The 21,554-nt window shown below is 39.2% G+C and overlaps 1 pseudogene; it reads left to right on the top strand.

Annotated features, from left to right (window-relative positions):
• LOC121463564 overlaps positions 1–17,399 on the top strand; it is a 43,882-nt pseudogene extending 26,483 nt beyond the window's left edge.
• Positions 17,400–21,554: the final 4,155 nt, after the last annotated feature.

The following is a 21,554-nucleotide window of genomic DNA, read 5'->3' as shown; positions in this document are numbered from 1 at the left end:
GGGGTCCCTTTGTTATTTCTGATGCTTATATGCCTCCACAGCTAACCCATGAGGGGAGCAGAGGAATCCCTGAGTGAATAAAGTCCTGAGTGATAGTGTGTTGTTGACATGGACATAGCCATGTCAATGACAGTGACCTCAGATGCATGAGAAAATAGTCAAATGTTCCCACTTGGGTGAGGCTCAGAAGCATGGCAAAGCCTGCCTCTTGTCTGTGTGTGGATACATGTTAATGGTATGGGCAGTAAATGCTGTAGGTTCCTCCTCCCAGATGTTTAAGCCTGAGGACTGTTCCTCTACAGTGACTGTACCTATGTCAAGTAACTAAACCTGCTTCTAATTCAACTTACATAATAGCACTGCCTCCCTTTTTATCTGTACATAACAACCCACTCCCTTGTTCAGTCGTTTCCAATAACTCCGCCTCTCTGTTCAAAAGTATATAATAAACATGTTTAGCTTCCAAGGTGCTGCGGTTTCTCCATCACAGAGCTCATACCCAATGAACTGATTCCAGCTTCTCTCTCTCTTCCCCCCCCCTCTCTCTCTCTGTGTGTGTGTGTGTGTGTGTGTGTGTGTGTGTGTGTGTGTCTTCATTCCCTTGCTATCATAGTCAGATCAAGTCACTGAGCTGTGTAAGGACTGGTTGCTCTCACCCCTCTGCAAATGTGTGCTATCACACCTGGTTTTATGTAGGCTCTGGAGAATCAAACCCAGATTCTTAAGCTTGTGTGGCAAGCACTTAACCCACTGAGTTAGGTTCCCAGTCAGTATACATTAATTTTTACCTTATCATATTCCCTGGGACAGTGATAGATGATTATTCAAGTTGGTTTCTCTGAGCTCTGCTGGTGTTAGGTAAGGTGGGATAAACTGTTCAGTGTTCATCACAATTCTCACCTTTCTGCCCAACTTTGGCCAGCTAAAACATCCATTGCTGGTGCATATTAACCTGCAGATTTTGGGTATAGCTACATGACATAAATTAAATGTGAAAAGACATATCCAGCACATTGCAGGCATGTTAAATGTCTACCAAGCCTAGAAAAAAAGGGCATAGCCTCATGTGAGCTCCTGTTTTTCAGGACTGGAACTGAGTGGAGGAAGAACACAGCTGAACATCTGGAGTCCCTCCTACCACAGCTAACCCAGCCTGAATCCATCCAGAAGCTAAGTCTGATATACACTTAAACATTTTAAAATTTGAAGCATTGTACTAATTCAGCACCATTGTAATAAAAAAAAAAAGAAAACCTAATATGCAAATTGCAAACAGCCCCTGTATCCGGCAGGATGCCGCAAATAGCAGGATGCCGCAAATAGCAGGTGGTAGATAAATATATGTTAAGTTAATCTGCTTTCACGTATGGCCTTTTGAACTTGACTGCTATTTAACAATAACTGCAAATTGCACCTCAAATGGCTTAGAATAAATATGTACCCAAAGATGGGGAATGGAGTTTACATGGGTCCCATGGATTGCACTTGCAAGGCCTGAAAATGGCTTTGTGCATTGATGGAAAGGATGAGCGAATGCCCTGAGTATACTTCTGTTGTATTTTTCCAAGCCAAATGTGTGCGGTTTTCATCCAGATGGCTGTGTAGGAAGCATCTGGCTGCGCTCTACACATGGGTGTGTGCAGAGCACTCGGCCTCCGCATGTGGAAACATCATTTGCACTTCTAGGATACTTTCACAGCTCAAAGTTAAGAGGGCTTCATCTGCAAACTAGGGTTCTGATCCACAGACAGTGGTTACCATGACGATGGTAGGAAGCTTTCCTCGTAATAGAGAACCATCCGCACAGGATCAAAACCTCAGAGAGGGTATGAGTCCCCAGAAACCTAACTGAAATAGGAAATCACAGTGTTTCAGGAAGGTACAGAGAACTTCACAAGCCACCCAGAGACCCCTGAGAAGAGGACAGTCTGGCTAAATAGCAGAATTTGATTTAATCACAAAATTATTTTCTGAAGTCTTTTATTATTTTAGTAAATCATATACTGTGATTCACTTCAGAATGTATTTTAGTCCTGTCTCCAATCATTTCCTTAGTGTCTTCCTTACAGTAATTATGAGTTACATTATACTTGTCCTTTAGCCACCGTTGCTGATGACTAAAGATGCAAACGTAGAAAACGAGGTACTGAGCAAAATACCTTTACATTTTTTAAGTAAAACAAGATATATAATTATGCTGTAATTTTCTTATGCTTCAAGGCCTTTTATAAGAATGCATAAGATTTAAAAATCTCTTTTAAAGCTATGAAGCTGCCATTCATTAGTGATGCTATGTATAGCAACTGCAAAAACACCATAGCAAAGTAAAACTGTGGCACTCACACAACCGGCTTTGGTGTCCAGGTGTCTTTGTGAAAATGGTATTAATTTTACAGTGTCTTGGGAACAGAGTTGATGGTCCACACATAATACACAGTGTCATAAACGTCCTCAGCAAACCACACTCCCAATTGCAAAACCATCACACGGAATTCTGCCTAATGCCATTCTGTGCTCGGCAGGTGGCTAGAAGGTGCTAGCAAGGCTATCGCAGTATCACCCACCTTTCCCTGGAGAAAGGAGAGATCAGACAAATAAAATTAACTGAAGAGGAGAGCAGTAAGAAGAGAACATGCTTTGATTTCAGGTGTGGTGAATCTACAGGTTGTGTTGACTACAATCTCACCCCCTCATTAAGGGTGTCCCACAGCTGTTTCTCTTGATGTATTTAGAACTTACTAGACACATGTTAATGTCATCCATGAATATGGAGCAAATTTTCTTCCTTATTTGTTTCACTCAAATTTGTAGTTTAAATACAAGTCTTTGGCAAATATATTCCAGACTAACAGTACTATAAACCCACCAGACATACCTTCCTAAACCTGGATGGAGCAGGACTTCCCTCTCTTAGGACTGGAGGGGGGAGGTGGGAGGGGGAGTGCAGGAGTGGGGGGGGAGTGGGAGGAGGGGAGGAAGTGGAAATTTTGATTGGTATTACTTATAAAGTAATAAAAAAATAAGGAAAAAATAAACCCACCAGAAACCTTTTTTGTTTGTAGTATGTAAAGATATCATAAGGAAAAGTTCTTATACCAAAAGGGAAGCCCAATTAACTTTGAGTCATAGGCAGCTCAGCAGCAGAAGAAAATGCATGTAAGTATGATCGAGAAAAGGGTCCTTTGCCTTGGAAAGGACAGCTTGCTTTGCTCTGTGCTTTTCCAGATGTAAATTCATGAAGGTATTCTTTGATTGGTTTTCAATCATGTATCTCTGCATGTATGTGTCGTATGTCTATGTGTCTTTCTGTGTACTTATGTGTGGGTGCCTATGGAGGCCAGGGGAGGGGGATCAGATCCCTGATGCCAGAATTAAATATATTTTTGTCTGACAGAAGTTTGTACTGGGAACCAAACTCATATCTTGTGGAGACAGTAGACACTCAAGCCCTGGCACTCCTCTGCAACACTTATGCTTCTGAGTCATGGACTAGCTGAATAAAGACACAGTTGAAGATTCAACGAAACTCGCAGAAGTTCTGGTTCAGTGATGCAAAGATGTGAGATAGAAAAAAAATGTGTTGCACTGAAGAAAAAAAATCTGTGGAACCCTGTTAGGCTATTAAGAAATGGAAAAGCATCACATGAGGGCTCAGATCTAATCAACGAATTTAAGATAAAAATAATGTATGGAAGGAAGGGGTAGATAAGGAACAAAGAGGAAACATAGCGTTATCTATAAGAACCTGTGTTATTATTGGTAGGTCTATTTTTTGTATATTGTAAGATAATTCCTGAATTACTTCTATCTGTTGATCATGTGTAATGTTTCATAGACCTCCTCTTACTTAGTAAGGGACCTAATAGCATAAACTAGAGTGTGGGAATTCAACCGTTTTCTTTCTTTCTTTCTTTCTTTCTTTCTTTCTTTCTTTCTTTCTGCCTTCCTTCCTTCCTTCCTTCCTTCCTTCCTTCCTTCCTTTTTTCTTTTCAGTTTGAAAAGCTGGAATACTCTGAGATTTAATTATAAAAAGAATGAGACATGATTGGCATGATTCTTTTCTGGTCTTCCATATCTGAATGTAACCACCCCACCTTGTGACCCCTGGGACATGACCTCATTAAGTTACTCACCTTGTGATTGAGCTCATTCTGCATTCCAGACAGACCTTGAACTCCAGGTCTTCCGAGTCTGGCCTCTCTAGGAGTTGGCAGCACAGGCCTGCCACTGTTTAATTGTTGTTCTTATTGTCGTATAATTTTTCTTCTTGTATAAATTTCATTCTCATCACTTTCTCACCATGTTTTAACAGGATGTGTGTATTCCTCTTGTTGCAAGAGATTACCTTGAGTAGTTACCAGTATGAGTGGTATAAACTTCAACAGTTATTTTGTGTCCCCTTCCAGATTAACAAAATTGGGATTCCAATAAAGAACTTTATTATTTTAGTCATTATAATTAGATATTATCCTCTCTCATTCACATAGTGAAATATTTTCTCAAGTATAAACTGAAGTTAACTTTTGTGGGGTCATGTAGTACAGTTAGTTTAGCATCACTCAATGGATAGGATGGTTACTTTTTTCTATTCTAATAATTATTTGATCCATGATGAATGAATATGTATCTGAACTGAGTTTAGTTCTATCGACTTACATATTTATTCATATGTGGGTAGCAAACTCTTCATTTCTGTGCTTTTATGGCATGTCTGTAGGTCAGGTGTCTAAATTATCCAAATCACTGTTTGGTTTTAAGGATTGCTTTGGGTATAATAGACACTTTGCCTTTCCAAATGAATTTTAGAATAAAATAATCATTTTCCACCCAAGATGTTCAGCTGTGTATTTGATTGAGATTGCATCTAACCTGTGTTGAAGGGTTTTACATCAACTTGACCCAGACTAAAGTTATTCGAGAGGAGAGAACCTCAATTAAGTAAAGGCCTCCCTAGGATTGGGCTATAAGCAAACCTGTAAAGCATTTTTCTTCATTAGTGATTGATGGAAGACGACCCAGTTCACTGTAGGTGGCGACATACCTGGGCTGGTGGTCCTGTATTCTATAAGAGGGCAGGCTGAGCAAACCATCGAGAATAAGCCTGTAAGCAGCATTCCTCTATGACATCTGTATTAGTTCCTGTCCCCAGGTCCTTACCCTGTCTGATTTCCTGTCCCGATTCCCTTAAGTGATAAACAGTGATATGGAAGTATAATCAAAATAAACCCTTTCCTCCCCAACTGCTTTTGGTCATAGTGTTTCATCACAATAATAAAAACTCAAACTAAGACAAAAATCTGTTGATCAATATAGACCATATTAGCAATTTTGGCTTTTCTAATCAAAAATTTTATATATTGTTTTTCTGTGTAGCCCTGGCTGTTCTGGAACTCACTCTATAAACCAACTTGGCCTCAAATTCATAGGAATCACCTTCTTCTGCTTTCTAAGTGCTGAGATTAAAGATGTATGCTACCGCCTGACCATTTCATATTGTCCTATTTATTTTGTTTTAAATGTTTTCTCTGAAGTATTTATAGTTTTCTTTGAAAATGTTATGCATAATTCTTATTAGATTTACCAAAATTTGTATTATGCCTTTAATATGTAATTATACATCATATTCAAAGTTTTTCCACTAATATTTTGATCTTCTGTTATGAAGTGTGGTAATGAGGCCGTTAGTTGGTTTATTGGCTGCCTGGCAGCTCAGACCCAAAATAATCACACAGAAACCATATTATTTAAATCACTTCTTGGCCCATTAGCTCTAACTTTTTATTGGCTAACTCTTACATCTTAATTTAATCCATCTCCACTATTCTGTGCATCACCACAAAGTTGTGGCCTATCAGCAAAGTTTTGGCAAATCTGTCTCTGATGGTGGCTCCATGGCTTCTCTCTGACTCTGCCTCCTTTCTCCCAGCATTCAATTTAGCTTTCCCCACCTCTATTCTGCTCTGCACAGGCACAAGACACTTTATTAACCAGTGGTATTCACAGCATACAGAGGGGAATCCCACATCAAACTTGTTTAATTGACTTATTTTATTATCTAAGTTGCAGAATCATTTTGACAGTCTAAAAAATTAAATTATCTGTGAGTAAAGAAATTAATATGTAAAAGATTAAATAAAAATATGTACAAAGTTTACTTTTTTGGCTAATCATTTTACTAGCCACCTTTTATTTTTGCATCACAAAACAATGTCTAAATGATTCTGCAAAAATAGATAGTAGAACAGCCACAGCCACTTTTCAAGATCAGAGTTGCCCACAGCTGATATTTTTACATTTTAATGAACCATTTAATATCAATTTAAACTTCAAAATTGAAGAAATATAATTAGCATCCTCAAACACCACAGAATGCTAGAGGCAGCATTCATCCCATAGTGAGGCCAGTCCTCACAGCCGAATGCTGCTCTTCCTCTGATCAGTTCGCCAGGGCTCCATATGGAATGACTTGCTCTAGACCAGGTGTTAAAAAAGTACAACATGATGGCCCAGAAAGCTGATAAAGTGGTTAAGAGTAGTGCTTGCTTTCACAGAGGTACCTGGTTTGGTTCCTAGCACCTTCATGGTCCTTCACAAATGTCCTTAACTCCCGTTCCATGGGATCTGACACCTTCTTCTGGCATCTTAGGGCACCAGGAATTCACATGGTGTACTTACACATATGTGGGCCATATATTTATATACATAAAATAAAAATAAAATAAACCTTAAAAGGTTTTAAAGTTCAGCATAATCCTGGTAGCCTGTGGCACACAGGAAGTAAAGGAAAGACCGGGATAATTAATTGGTTATATCCAAACCTTACTAGTGTCAATTTAATGTATGAAAGTCTCCATTGGAATAAGATGGGATGATTTGATCACACAAATAAATACAAATGAAGTCCCTTAAAGCAAAATAAATATGCATTAATTTATCTTTATCCTTTTTATCTTATATCTTAATTTATTTGTTTTACATTTATCTTTACCATGTATCCTGTTCTTCATCCTTGGAGAAGATAAAGCAAATTATGTCATTGAAAGTTTCTAGAGAATTTTATGGAGGACCAGTGTGATGTCACTTGGTAGTCTTCTGTGGGTTTATGGAATTCTTTCAAGGCTTATAGCAATACTATTGTAATGACACAGTAACTATCACCTATTTTCTGACTTCACAGGAAGGGTCTGCAGGGAGGGGAAAGAGTTTTCCTCATCTAGCTCATGGTGAGCTAGATGCTGTGGCTGTCAGCCTTAACTCACTGAGTACGTATGTGTTCTCACCCTTTTCTCTTTCACACAGAAGGAAGTCACCTGTCCTGTTCCAGTTTTTCACTGCCAATTTCTTTACTCTATAAAGAATATATTAAAAAGTATAAAAGCATAACCTCCCTGTGGGATTGTTCAAAGATGAAACCAAATGATCCGTCTTTATTAAAGATGCTTCACTCAAAACCTGACACACTACACAGCCAATAGCGGTGTGTGAATGTGTGAATGTGGCAGGTTGAATGTGAATGGCACCCATAGGCTTATATACTTTATGCTTGGTTCCCATTGGTGTACAGTTTAGGAAGGCTTAGGAGGTGTGGCCTGTTGGAGGAGGTGTGTCACTAGGGGTGGGCTTCGAAATCTTAAATGGCCAGACCTAAGAGAGACATACATAGATCTAATCTACATGGGAAGTGAAAAAGACAAGATCTCCTGAGTAAATTGAGAGCATGGAGACCTGGGGGGAGGGTTGAAGGGGAGGGGTTAGGAAGGGAGGGGAGCAGAGAAAAATGTAAAGCTCAATTTAAAAAACAAAAGCCCAGACCAGGTCCAGTCTCTGTCTCTGACTCTGAGATCTTGCCAGTAAGATGTAAACTTTCAGATACAGCTCCAACTCCCTGCCTGTTCTGGTCATTGTCATGGACTGACCCTTTGAAACTGTAAGCAGGCCCCCAATTAAATGATTACTTTTATAAGTTGCCTTGGTCATGGTGTCTCTTCACAGAAATAGAAAAGTAGCTAAGAGAATATACTGTTAAAAATTAAATGGGAGCCCAAACAATGATTATTTATCCTCAAAAACTTTTAGGCAGCAAGAATCAGACTGGTTCTTATCTTCTGTTGCAAAGCAAGAACGGTGCCAAGAAACAGTATAATGAAATCTAAAAATGCTTTCTTTCTAAATGAACATTTTCTCACTGCATAAGGTATGACCTATTAATCCCCCTAATCCTTAAATCTCCTTACATGCCACAAGGAAAAAAGGGAGTGTTACATAATTCCTAATTAATGTTTTTATTCCTATGATTCTTGCATCTGCTCCACTAGGGAGAATGCAGAGATCCCAAAGAGAAGGCCTTGGTGTCATCAATTCCACAGCAACAATGTTATTTTGAGCAGCGAAAACAATTTATTGAAAATGAAGAAAAATGTAAATGACTCCTATAAAGAAATTAAATTAATGTTAGGTACTAGAACACAGATGTTCTGTGTGCCATACCTATGCAACCATGTCATTAAATTCATATCTCTAATTAACAGACATCTGTTTCTTGTTTCAGTTTTGAAATGATTCATTGAAACCATTTGCAGAAATAAATATAGTTGTGAAGAAAAAAATGTGTCTGACCTTTTGTCTCCTATTTTTTTCTTTGTTATTTTTTTTAAAAAATAATCAGTTAGATGACTGATTCAATGATTCAAAATTAAGACACCTCGGATGCCTCAAAAACCCACCTTCTTAGTTTCATATCCTGTACCAAGAAAATAGTCTATAGTTAAACATAAGATACTGTAATATCAGGTCATAAAAACAAATTGTTGAAATTTCTGGGTAAGATAGTCTAATTAATTTTGTAAAAAATGCAGATTAGCTAATAGTGATAAGCTCCCATTTATCAAGAAATATTAATGTTTTGATTTAATTAAGTAAATATTGTTGGCCATCTTTCCATTAGAGGGCCACAATGCAGTAGACAAAGAAGAGGGGTGGGGCTTTGAATAACATAGAATTTAATGAACTCGTAATTATGATAGTAACTTTAATATTTTGGTAATTAGCTTCTCCAAATCCCTGTTCACTTCACGAAAATGGCAATGATATTGAGATAAGCATTAAGGGGTAGTGTATAAGTCACAGATACATCCAATGCCTGTCTCTAAAATATGTTATTAATAAATAGCCACTTAGTGTATCTTATTGAAAAACAGGAAGTCATTAGCTAAGATTTGTCTCCACACTTTTGAATCACTACAGAAGAACTTGTCCTCTCCTTTGTATACAGATAAACTAAAATTACCTTAGGAATGTCATTAGCAATGGATTTCAGCCAACACCAAGAAGCTGTGTATTAGCCAATCACAGGGGGCCAACTTATCACGTCATTACTACATAAGACAAATGTCTAGCTGTAGCAATTTGGAGATTTCAATGTTCCTTGATCTAGCCTCTAAGAGCCCATCTCCACACTGATGGGAGAAGTTCTCTCTACATCTCCTCTGCCTTTGAAAGCTGCTCAATTCATAATCTGAAAAACGAATATATTCTTAGTAGAAAAAAACAACTGCACTAAGAAAACTAAGTGTACAGTTTGAATTTACCTTAAAATATACTTCACTTTTCAAGTTCTGGACAATTTCTTACCATGCATATTTAGGAAACTTGACAGAAACACTTCCACTGATCCTTCAGTAAAAGCTTTAAGTAAAATGAATGAGGAAAGCTGATCTGGCGTTAAAATGGAAAAGAACACTGTAGAACTAAGTAATTTTCCGGAGATCATTTTTCAGTGACCTCAATACTTACTATACAAACATGGAGACAAATACACATGAACGCGCATGCTCATTTTACATACTCTTAGAAATATTTCTCTTCCTTTACTGCTTACTTTTGAGAAGACAATTACTCTGAAATTGGGTGCCGGCAACCCTCAGTCTTGTGCTCTCAGGGGAGGAACAAGGCTTCTGTTAGAAAAAATTTGTCAGCATCATTTCTTCTGGAGTTTTCTATGTAGTGTTTATGGCAGGCTATACTCTCTCCAGCTAAACCACGCTAGCCTGTTCAACTGCAAAAGCTACAACTGTGTGGACACACTGATTACTGACATGAAAATTTGTAGCAAAATATGTGTATGTGTGTCTGTGTGTAACAGAGAGACAGAGAGAGAAATAGAAACAGAGACAGAAAGAGACACAGAGATAGAGACACATAGAGATATGGAAAATGGAACACATTACCTGTCTTAAATCTGTCTCAACCCAAGGTAATGTTCTGCAGAAATGCCGTTGCTATAACAATGATTTTACAGACTTCCATTGGCCAGGTAGACTCAACCCAGGTAACTGTAATTGGGTCAACTTATTTTACAGCCTGTGCCTTTCATCACCCTTCTCTAAATATATGTAATTACCCTATCTCCAAGGAGCTCCAAAGATTGCTAAGACTGAGGAGAACATTGGACTTCATTAAGGTCTAAAATGATGGTTTCTAATAGCCAAACTGTTAAGAAATGACAGGACTAAGACTGAGGAATTTAATTAGAGATGATCTCAGCATGAATTAGATATGCTAGCTATTCATTTTATCCACTCTACCTTGATTAAATAAACTATAATATTCAGAAATATTGATATGTTCCATTTTTGTTGCTCTTATATTTATTGCATTAATTTTATTAAGGACATTTCTGATCCTCTGATCCTAACCCTACATTATCTTTAAGAATAGTGCAAAGAGGGCTGGAGAGATGGCTCAGTGGTTAAGAGCATTGCCTGCTCTTCCAAAGGTCCTGAGTTCAATTCCCGGCAACCACATGGTGGCTCACAACCATCTGTAAGGAGGTCTGGCGCCCTCTTCTGGCCTTCAGGCATACACACAGAATATTGTATACATAATAAATAAATATTTAAAAAAAAAAGAATAGTGCAAAGAGTGTTTCTGCCACAGACTTTCACCCTTGTGCTAAATATACAAAAAATTGAAAGAAAAGAATTAACATTGAAGTGGAAATAAAAGCAACAAAAATAAAAGTTCAGTATAAGCCTCCAGTCCTGTGTCTCTGTTTCATAAGCCTTTTTGTTTCTTCTGTAGTCTTATATGGAAATGTGGGGGAAACACGGGGAAATTTCTGGACTTTATGAATTGCAAGACATTACAGATGTGATTAATTATTACATCAAAGGCAACACATTTATCAGTTCTCTTTTGGCTATTGGACACTTCTTTTTCACTGAAAACTTGTGAAAAATTCTGGATATAATTTGTATGCCATATTCTCCTGAAGTAATTGGGTGCTTACGAACATCATTAAGCATCCATCTAGGGCATTTGGACACGGGCATGATGATGAATGCATAAAATAGCTACTTCTATGTGTTTTCATTATTTTCTCATGATTGTTGAATAGGAGTAGAATGTATTTTACTTCTGCAAACTGTTAGCGTAATGCTTCTGATTTTCTGTGTTTTGCTATCCTGTGCATGTATCTGTGTGCATTTATAATATATTAGCAACTTGAAAAAACATAATTTGCAACAAATTTCACTTCATCAACCAAGATTAAAATAATGAGACTATTCGAACATAAAGATCTTTAAAATTATTATAATTCTGATATTATGCGATTATTAATGTATAAAATATTTTCAGCTTTTAATCAGTGCAAATTTGTACATGAGCCTTTTTGTCTAATTTTTTTTGTTTTTACATCACAATTAATGTTTCCCTCCCTCCCCCCTTCCAAGTTCCTCCCTCTTTTCTTCCCCCACCCCATCCACTCCTCCTCTACTTTCTCCTCAGATACAGATTATCATCCCATGGGGATCAGCTGGCTTTGGTTGCACTGAGACTGGGTACCTCATCTTTCCTTAAGCCTGGATGAGCTAATCCCTTAGGAGGAGTGGGTCCTAGAAGTGGGCACCAGAGTCAAACATTTCCTGCCTTTACTGTAAGGAGACCCACAAGAAGACCAAGTCGCACATCTGTGACACATATGAGGGCCTAGGTCAGTCCTATGCAGGCTCCCTGGCTGTAGGTTCAGTCTCTGTGAACCACTTTGAGCCCAGATTAGTTGGTTCTTTGTGATTTCTTGCAATATTCTTTACCCCTCTGTCTCCTACAATCCTTTCTTCCCCTGTTCTGTATGATTCTCTGAGCTTCGCCTAATGTTTGGCTATGGGTCCCTGTATCTGTTTCCATCAGTATCCATCTATGGCTATTGAAAGTCTTGCTGGGTTTATTATTCTTGGATGGAATTCCTGGTCTCAGAGTCTCCAGCACATCTTTTTACCACCTTCTGGCTTTTAGAGATTCTGTTGAGAAGTAGGGTAATTCTTGAGAACACAGTTGGATGCTTAGACAATTGAAAAGAAGTGTAATTCTTATAGGTCTGCTTTTATATGTTACTTGGTGTACTGGCTGGCTTTGTGTGTCAACTTGACCTAAGTAAGAATCATAAGAGAAGGAACCACAATTGAGGAAACCTCCATGACATCCAGCTGTAAGGCATTTTCGTAAATAGTTATCAGTGGGGAAGAGCCAAGCCCATTGTGGGTGGTAGCATCCCTGGGCTAGTGGTACTGAATTCTATAAGAAGGAAGGCTGAGCAAGTCACCAGGAAGAAGTCAATAAGCAGCACCCCTCCATGCTCTCTGCATCAGCTCCTGCCTCAAGGTACTTCTCTTGCTTGTGTTCCTGTCCTGACTACCTTCAGTGATGAACATCAATAAGGAAGTATAAGCCAAATAAACCCGCCCCCCCCTCCCAACTTTCTTTTTGGTGACAACTTTAGAAACCATGACCAAGTCACTTGATCCTTTTCTCTTGCAGCTTTTAATATGTTTTCTTTGTCCTCTATGTTCAGTCTTTTGATTATGAAGTGACTGGGAAACTTTTTTTTCCTAATAATATTTGTTTAGTTTTCTGTAAGCTCATGTCTTTATAGGCATGCTCTTCCTTTGGAAGTTTTCTTCTATGATTTTGTTAACTATGTTTTCTGGGTTTTTTGAGCTGAGTTTTCTTCTCTTCATGGTATTTTTAAGGTGGGTCTTTTCATGATGTCCCAGATTTCCTGGATGGTTGGTGTTAGTAGTTTTTTTTTTGATTTAACATTTTATTTGACCAATGAATCTATTTTCTCTATTGTATCTTTAACTCCCGAGGTTCTTTCTTCCATCTCTTTCATTCTGTTGGTGATACTTGCATCTCTAATTCTGTTGACTTACTCAGATTTTCCATCTCTTGAATTCCCTCAGTTTGTGTTTTCTTTATTGCTTCTATATTGATTTTAATGTCACGGATAGTTTCTTTCATCTTCTGACAGAATGTTAGAAGGCAGTTTACTGGGGTTGGGGGCAGAGTCCAGCAGTGGTAAGGCAATGGATTGGGATGGTGTGGACTGTAGGAAGGGCCTTGGGATACAAAATCCAAGGAGCAACCCACAGGTGGTCATTCACAGGTTCTGAGTGATGCCCCTAAGTGGAAGAAGTCCAATGCTGGCCCCTCTGCTGTGCCCTGCCCCTAATGGCCTCAGGAAGGATGTGGTAAGAAGGGCACAGAATCTAGGGAGAGGTGCAGTTCCATTGGCAGGCAGGACACAGTATGGCCCTTTTCTTATTTTTTTACTAGTGAAACATATTGGATAGATATAGTATAAAGTGTTATTATTTGATAACATAAACCACATGTCTTATATATGTTTATCTAATTTTTTAAGTATTCTGTAGTACCTTCAGCAGAAATTTTGATAACAAGATATTTCACTAGTACAGGCCATTCACAATTCTGTCCAGCTTGACCTGCAAGAGCCTTTGGATAACCCAAGACCCTTACAGTTCCCTGAATATCACCCAGAGATGGTGCATGATTGTGTGCTCATGCCACGGGGTATTGATATAAACATAGTTCACAGTATTTTCTTACTGCTCATATTTGGAATTATGCTCATTTTGAAGACTTATGTTTAGAGTTTCTCCTTATTTGCAATCTTGTTTGGTAAAGGGAAGTGTTTTTGTAGATTTTGTTTTTCAAATTTACAAAATGTGAAGTTGCAAAGTTAGTATTCAAATATGTAAGATGATAGGACAAATAAATTACATGAAAGTACACTTGACTAGGGAAGTATAAGGAATCCATTTAAAGACTAAAACATGCTAATCTAAAATTATCCCATAAATTTCTATGTTACTAATTATGGAACAGACAAGCGTTTTTGTTGCTGTTGCAAATATTTATGATTGACAATAAACTAGGAACCATTAATGGAAGGTTACCTAATGGTCCTTCATAGATACTTGCACAACAGTCCTCAGAAACTACAGATGAATGGCACTTCTTTATAACAGGAGTGATCACCTATAAATAAGTCTGTGCACATTGTGAAAGAATAATATTTTTGATTATCTGGTGAGTGAAACTTTTAATCACACAAATCCCTTACACATGGTGACTCTCTACTCTGCTCAGAGATATGAGGTGAGAACTCAGCCCATTGTTGCTGGCTGTGATGATGGGGTAGAGGGCTATGAATTAAGGAATGCTGGCAACATCCAGAAACACTAGGAAAAGCAAAGCTATGGCTTTTTTCCCCGCCAACACCTGGAAACAGCCAGCACTACTGACATTTTGCATTCAGCCTATTAGGTTCATTCCAACAGAATTTAAGACAATAGATTCATATTTTTGAGGTGGATAAATTAGTGTGAATTTTCTATGGTAAATGTTGTGGAAACTCCTTCAGCCAATAACTTTTAAGATACTGGCTCACTTTGGGTGTGGTCTCATATAATATAAATGCAGACAAAACGTGTGTTCATGTCTCTTGGCTTCTGGATTTGGTTCCAATTCCCTGCTCACACAGAAGACTGCTGATCACTGCTTTTTCTGTGAGTCTACCCTAAATAAATAAAGCTTTATTATACTCCATTCTGGGCTAGTGTGGGACTATTTTAATAGAAATTACAGCAAGGAGTCACGTGGGAGAAGCTTCCATGCATTGCTAGCATTCAGGAGGCTTGGCACTCTGGCGGGCATACCAGAGAGCCCTGGCTGCACATCCGTGGAAGGTCCAGGTTCTGACAGCTGGGCCCTGTCGTCGGAGGCTGGTATAAGGTTTTAGACCGTCTTATCCCCGGCACCACCAAGGTGGATGCACTGAAGAAGATGTTGTTAGATCAGGGGGGCTTTGACCCGTGTTTTCTTTTTTTTTTATTATTATTATTTTTATTTTTTTTATTGGAGAAAAAAAATTTCCGCCTCCTCCCAGCCTCCCATTTCCCTCCCCCTCCTTCCACTTCTCTCCCCCTCCCCCCACTCCTCTCCCCCTCCCTCTCCAGTTTGAAGAGCAGTCAGGGTTCCCTGCCCTGTGGAAAGTCCAAAGTCCTCCCCGCTCCATCTTGGTCTAGGAAGGTGAACATCCAAACTGGCTAGGCTCCCACAAAGCCAGAACATGAAGTAGGATCAAAACCCAGTGCCATTGTCCTTGGCTTCTCAGCAGCCCTCATTGTCCTCCATATTCAGAGAGTCCGGTTTTATCCCATGCTTTTTCAGTCACAGTCCAGCTGGCCTTGGTGAGCTCCCAATAGATCAGCCCCACTGTCTCCTTGGGTGGGTGCACCCCTTGTGGTCCTGACTTCTTTGCTCATGTTCTCCCTCCTTCTGCTCATCATTGGGACATTGGGAGCTCGGTCTGGTGCTCCAGTGTGGGTCTCTGTCTCTATCTCCATCCATCGCCAGATGAAGGTTCTATGGTGATATGCAAGATATTCATCAGTATGGCTATAGGATAGGGTCATTTCAGGTTCCCTATCCTCAACTGCCCAAGGAGCTAACTGGGGACATCGCCCTGGGCACCTGGGAGCCCCTCTAGGTTCAAGTCTCTTGCCAACCCTAAGATGGCTCCCTTAATTAAGTTATGTGATTCCCTGCTCCTCTATCCAACCTTCCTTTCTCCCAATCATCCCGTTCCCCTAAGTTCCCCCCATTCTCCCCTTCTTACTTTTCTCTCCCCATCTCCCATTACCCCCATCACACCCCACCCCCCAGTTCCCAATTTTTTGCCCAGCAATCTTGTCTAATTCCCATTCCCAGGATAACAACTATATGTTCTTCTTTGGGTTCACCTTCTTATTTAGCTTCCTTAGGATCAAAGAAGATACCATAGAGAAAATAAACACATTGATCAAAGAAAACAGCAAAACCAACAAATTCTCATCACAGAACATTCAGGAAATCTGGGACACAATATAAAGACAAAACCTAAGAATAATTGGGATAGAAGAAGGAGAAGAAGTACAGCTCAATGGTCCAGAAAATATATTTAATAAAATTATAGAAGAAAACTTTCCCAACCTAAAGAAGGATATTCCTTTGAAGGTTCAAGAAGCATACAGAACACCGAATAGACAGGACCAAAAAAAAAACCATCTCCTAGCCATATAATAATCAAAACACAAAACATACAGAATAAAGAAAGAATATTAAGAGCTGCAAAGGAAAAAGGCCAAGTTACTTATAAAGGTAAACCTATCAGACTTACACCTGATTTCTCTATGGAAACAATGAAAGCCAGAAGGTCCTGGAGAGATGCACTGCAGAAACTAAGAGACCATGGATGCAAGCCCAGACTACTATACCCAGCCAAGCTTTCGTTCACTATAAATGGAGAAAACAAAATTTTCCAGGATAAAAACAAATTTAAACAATACGTAGCCACAAATCCAGCCTTACAGAAAGTAATAGAAGGAAAATCACACACCAAGGAGTCTAACAATGACCACAATAACTCAGACATCTAGAGACCCTTCACCAGCACAACTCAAAGAAGGGAAACACACAAACTCTACGACTAAAAAAGTGACCGGAGTTAACAACCACTGGTCATTAATATCACTTAATGTCAATGGACTCAACTCACCTATAAAAAGGCACAGGCTAAGAGATTGGATACGAAAACAGGATCCAACATTCTGCTGTTTACATGAAACACACCTTAACCACAAAGACAGGCACCTACTCAGAGTAAAGGGATGGGAAAACGTTTATCAAGCAAATGGACCTAAGAAACAAGCAGGTGTGGCCATCCTAATTTCTAACAAAGTTGACTGCCCCGGGTTTTCTAGGCTGTTTCCTCCCTCTGGTAGGAGTACTCAGTGGAATGTCAGCCCAGGACAACTGGGCCAAACTACAGAGGGACTACCCTGATGCCCTCATCACTAACTACTATCTCTGGCCTGCTGTGCAGTTAGCCAACTTCTACCTGGTCCCCCTGCATTACAGGTTGGCTGTCATCCAGTGTGTTGCTGTTGTCTGGAACTCTTACATATTCTGGAAGGCACATCAGCTCTAAGCCTGCCTACTTCCGTGGCTTACACCTTGCACTGATGCATCTTCACCCTGGAATGCTTGGACATGGTCCTCACAGAGAGCACATCAGGACTGGTGGGTGGCTCAGCTGCTAACTAAGAACACGGACTGCTCTACACAGGGCCAAGTTTGGTCCCCAACAGCCATATCGGGTGGCTCACAACCACCTCAAGCTCCAGGAGATCCGTGTCTTCTGGCCTCTCGGGCACCTGCACTCACATGCACATACGCATGAATGAAGACTTATTCATAATAAAGCATAAAATAAAGTCTTAAAAAAAAGAAATTACAGCAAGCAGTGTACCAGGTTACTTTCTATCACCATGATAAAGACGCTGTACCCAGAAGCAGCTTGGAGAGACATGGCTTTATTTGTCTTATACATTCAAGTCACAGTTCATAGTGAAAGGAAATCAGAACAGGAACTCAAGACAGAAACATGAAGGAAGTGACTAAAAAAAGAAAATGTAGCTGAATGCTGCTTTCTGGCAGGCTCAGAATGATTTCTTCTATAACCCAGACCACTGACCCAGGGTATATCTTCCTACATCAATTGTTAATCAGGAAAATAATCCATAGGACTCCCTACCAGGCCAATCTTTCTTTTCCTAGAGACTCTAACTTGCATCAAGTTTACCATAAGCTAACCAGTACAGGCAGTAATAAAGGCCAATATGTAAGCTGGTGCCTAAGGAGGGATGCTGCTGTGGCAATTGCTAAAATGTGGAAATAGCATTGGAATTGATAGGGCGGAGAATGCAAGAGTGTTAAGGAATGACAGGAAACATGTAGGTAGTCTTTCATAGATTTTTAATGAAAATATATCTATTAAAGACAGACAGTAAGGACTGAAAAAGAAGTCAAACACATTATAGAGGATTTGAATAATGACAGAGAACGCATAAATTTTTATGAACTGGCCTTAAAAGTATTTCTGACAAAATCCCAGAAGGAAATGTTATTTTGGCATTCAGGGGATGCTAATATGGTGAGAACATTGTAATGAAACTGTGATCTCTAAGTTTGTGAAGAGCTACATGGTTAAGTCATGCATTTGGGTATTTAGATGATGCTTTAGTGGGACCATCTAAGAGAAACTAAACCAATCTGGAGAGATTTCTTACAGGAAAATGGTTATTTTTGTAGGGGGCAAGGCCCAGTATTGTCAGAAAAGCAGGTGTCCAGTGAAGGAAACATGCTGTGGAGTTCAAATGTGATGTAGGAGTCTGATGTTTTGTGTTGATTTCATTGGTTAAATAAAGAGACTGCCTTGGCCCTTTAATAGGACATAAAATTGGGTAGGCAGAGTAAACAGAACAGAAGGCTGGGAGAAAGAAGCCTAGTCAGGAGTCGCCATGATTCTCCCACTCCAGACTGACACAGGTTAAGATCTTCCCTGGTAAGCCAGCTCGTGGGGCTACACAGATTATTAGAAATGGGTTAGATTAATATGTAAGAGCTAGCCAATAAGAGGCTGGAACTAATGGGCCAGGCAGTGTTTAAAAGAATACAGTTTCCGTGTAATTATTTCAGGTAAAGCTAGCAGGGTGGCGGGACACAGCCCCTCCGCTCTTATTACAACACAAATGCCTGAGAGTCTGAGAGCTAACACGTACTTGAGCTGAACTCTGAGGGACTAAAATCCAGGATGTACAAGAGAAGGAAAAGACTGAACCAGTTGAAACAGAGAGTGGTTCTGGCTTCCTTGTCATATTTATGCCCTTGGGGGATTGGACGATGGCTACTAACATTGAAAAAATTCCATCTTCTTTGTTCATTTTACCAAATCATATGCTAATCTCTCCTGGAAACACCACTAGACACAAACATGAAATAATGCTAAATCAGACATCCATGCCAGAGCCTAGTCAAGCTGACAAAGAAAATTAATCACTACTGTTGAGATTTTCAAGCTAAATATTAAAAACCAGTCTTGTTGTTCTTTCTTTCTTCATAATAGAATACAAAAAGGGAAAATATTTTGGGAAAGAGAAATTAAAAAGAAACAAAACTAAACCTTGCAGATTTTGGAGTCTCACAGTCTACCTAGTTGGCAAAGAGAGCTAAAATATAAAAAAAAAAATTGGTATCAGGCATACGAATTCTGAAGAAGTTGATACATCTATACAAAAGATCAGAATCAGATCACTCATTCATGTACTTGACACTTTGAAGAGACAGCTCTGTGACTCATAGATTTCTTCAGTGTTCTCAAATAGGAACTTGAGAGGGAAATATGTTGAAAGAGATTACACTCAGAGGATCATATGCTTATGATATCCGTGGGAGACTAACAAAAATTTTGTGAACTCTGCGTCATCTGAGAGACCACCCACATAGAAGAGGTGACACAAAAAAGAAGAGCAAATAAAAGCAACTTGGTAGATCTCTCCAAATCCACCAAACAGGAAGAAATTTGGTAAAACCTCTTCAGTCATAAACACAGCTCATTTTCCATGCAAAGATCGGAAAATCAGAATGCTGGTCTCAAGCTCAATGACTTAAAAACCTTAGACAATTATTATCTAAAGTATACTTGTTAGATGTTAGAAATTGCGTGTGAGCTTTGCCTCCTTTCTCTCTCCAGTTTCCTTCCTAACTGAAACCAGAGTCTATAGCTTTGTGGAATTGTCTTCTAATAACACAGTTTTACAGGTTTTCTAAGCTGCAGAGTAGCAAACTATAACACTGAAGCCAAAGTACCAGAGCTAGGAAACATTGTGGCAGCAGTTTATATGCAAGATATAGCCAGCATCCATTAGTCCTTCAGGTCCTTAGAGTCATTACTGGGGATGTCTACTACTTGTCTACTCTTGGCTTGGCTTCAAGATACAAAGAGTCAAGCCTGCACTAACCAGCATCAGCCTTCCAATCAGGTGCAAGCCTTGAGTCTTTAGATATCATTTGAACTTTTAACAACAACTGCAACAAGTTATTCTACCGATTCTAATGTGGAGGCAGTTTTGTGGTATTTTCTGACTTTAACAACAGCTAATCACATTGAACTCAGAGTCTTCCTGTGCGCCTGAGAGTTTAAGTTAGACATCCTGAAAGCCTCCCTTTTACACATTTTACTATCAAGCTGAGTTATAAAACTTGGGTAGCCTCTGGATTCATGATTTTCCTTTCAATAAATTAGTGTCCATGATAAATATTTTTCAAAGATTTCAGGAAAACTTGGGTGTAGCTCTGAGGCTAACTGAAAACATGGAGTATGGTAAAGAGGGCATCTGGCCCGGATCCTAAATCTCCAGATCAATTTAACACAATCAATGTGAAAGTAATAATCAGGAAGATTCAAAACTGCCATCATTGTGCAGAAAACACATTCTTCTTTTGTAACAGCTCTCTTTTCAGTTAAATCCCTCATTCTCCAGATAACAGTGGTACCTGGTAAAGACCCAGTCCTGCTGTGAGTCACGCTGCATTTTCCCAAGGTCATGTTTTCCTCGTCAAGCACACATTTGCTAATCCGTGAAAGCAAGTCTCTCAAGAGGAATATCTAAAAGGGAGTGTAGGGATGGGAACTTTAGAAAGAGACGAGAGGGAAACCACAAAAAATGTCAGAACGAACCTCATATCAACCATACTTGCTGAAGTTTAAGGAGTAAGCTTAGGCTTGGAGACCTCTGGGACAATTACTCATTTAACTGACACAAAAAAATCTGACCTAAGGGATATTATTGTGATTTCAAAGTTGGTCTTTTTTCCTTTCTCTCTAAAGTATCCAATATCTCTATTTTACTGATTGCTTTCAATAAACAATCTCTCCCACTCTTCCCTCTTCCCTCCCCTCCCCTTCCCTCTCCCTCTTCCTATCCTCCCTTTCCTCTCTTCTTTTCTTTCTCTAGTATATGACTGCTTATATTCTAGAAAGTGATGAACTGTTTCCAGTGAGAAACACGGATTTTATTTTAACACTATTTGAAGGTCACCACCTTGTTAGATGTCTATCAATTTGAAAATATTCCCTCCACATTGTCTGACAGCCCCTGCATTCTGCAACACACTGACATCAGGTTAGCTAGCTTTGCTACATATAGTTGAATTTGAGAGAACTTCTCAATGTAGCTTTCTCTTCTGAACCCATCATCCTTGGTGCCAGACATTTCAGATCCTCTGTTTTATACTTTACTGTTCACAAAAGAACAAGTGATGACCAGAAAAGACCATATACAATATCACTAATGATGTATGAACATACT

This window comes from Microtus oregoni, unplaced genomic scaffold (genome assembly GCF_018167655.1).
Source record: "Microtus oregoni isolate MIOR12 unplaced genomic scaffold, Mior012 000001F_ref0000356, whole genome shotgun sequence".
Classification (NCBI taxonomy): domain Eukaryota; kingdom Metazoa; phylum Chordata; class Mammalia; order Rodentia; family Cricetidae; genus Microtus; species Microtus oregoni.
Note: the sequence above shows the minus strand (reverse complement) of the source record. Positions and strands in the feature narration are given on the sequence as shown.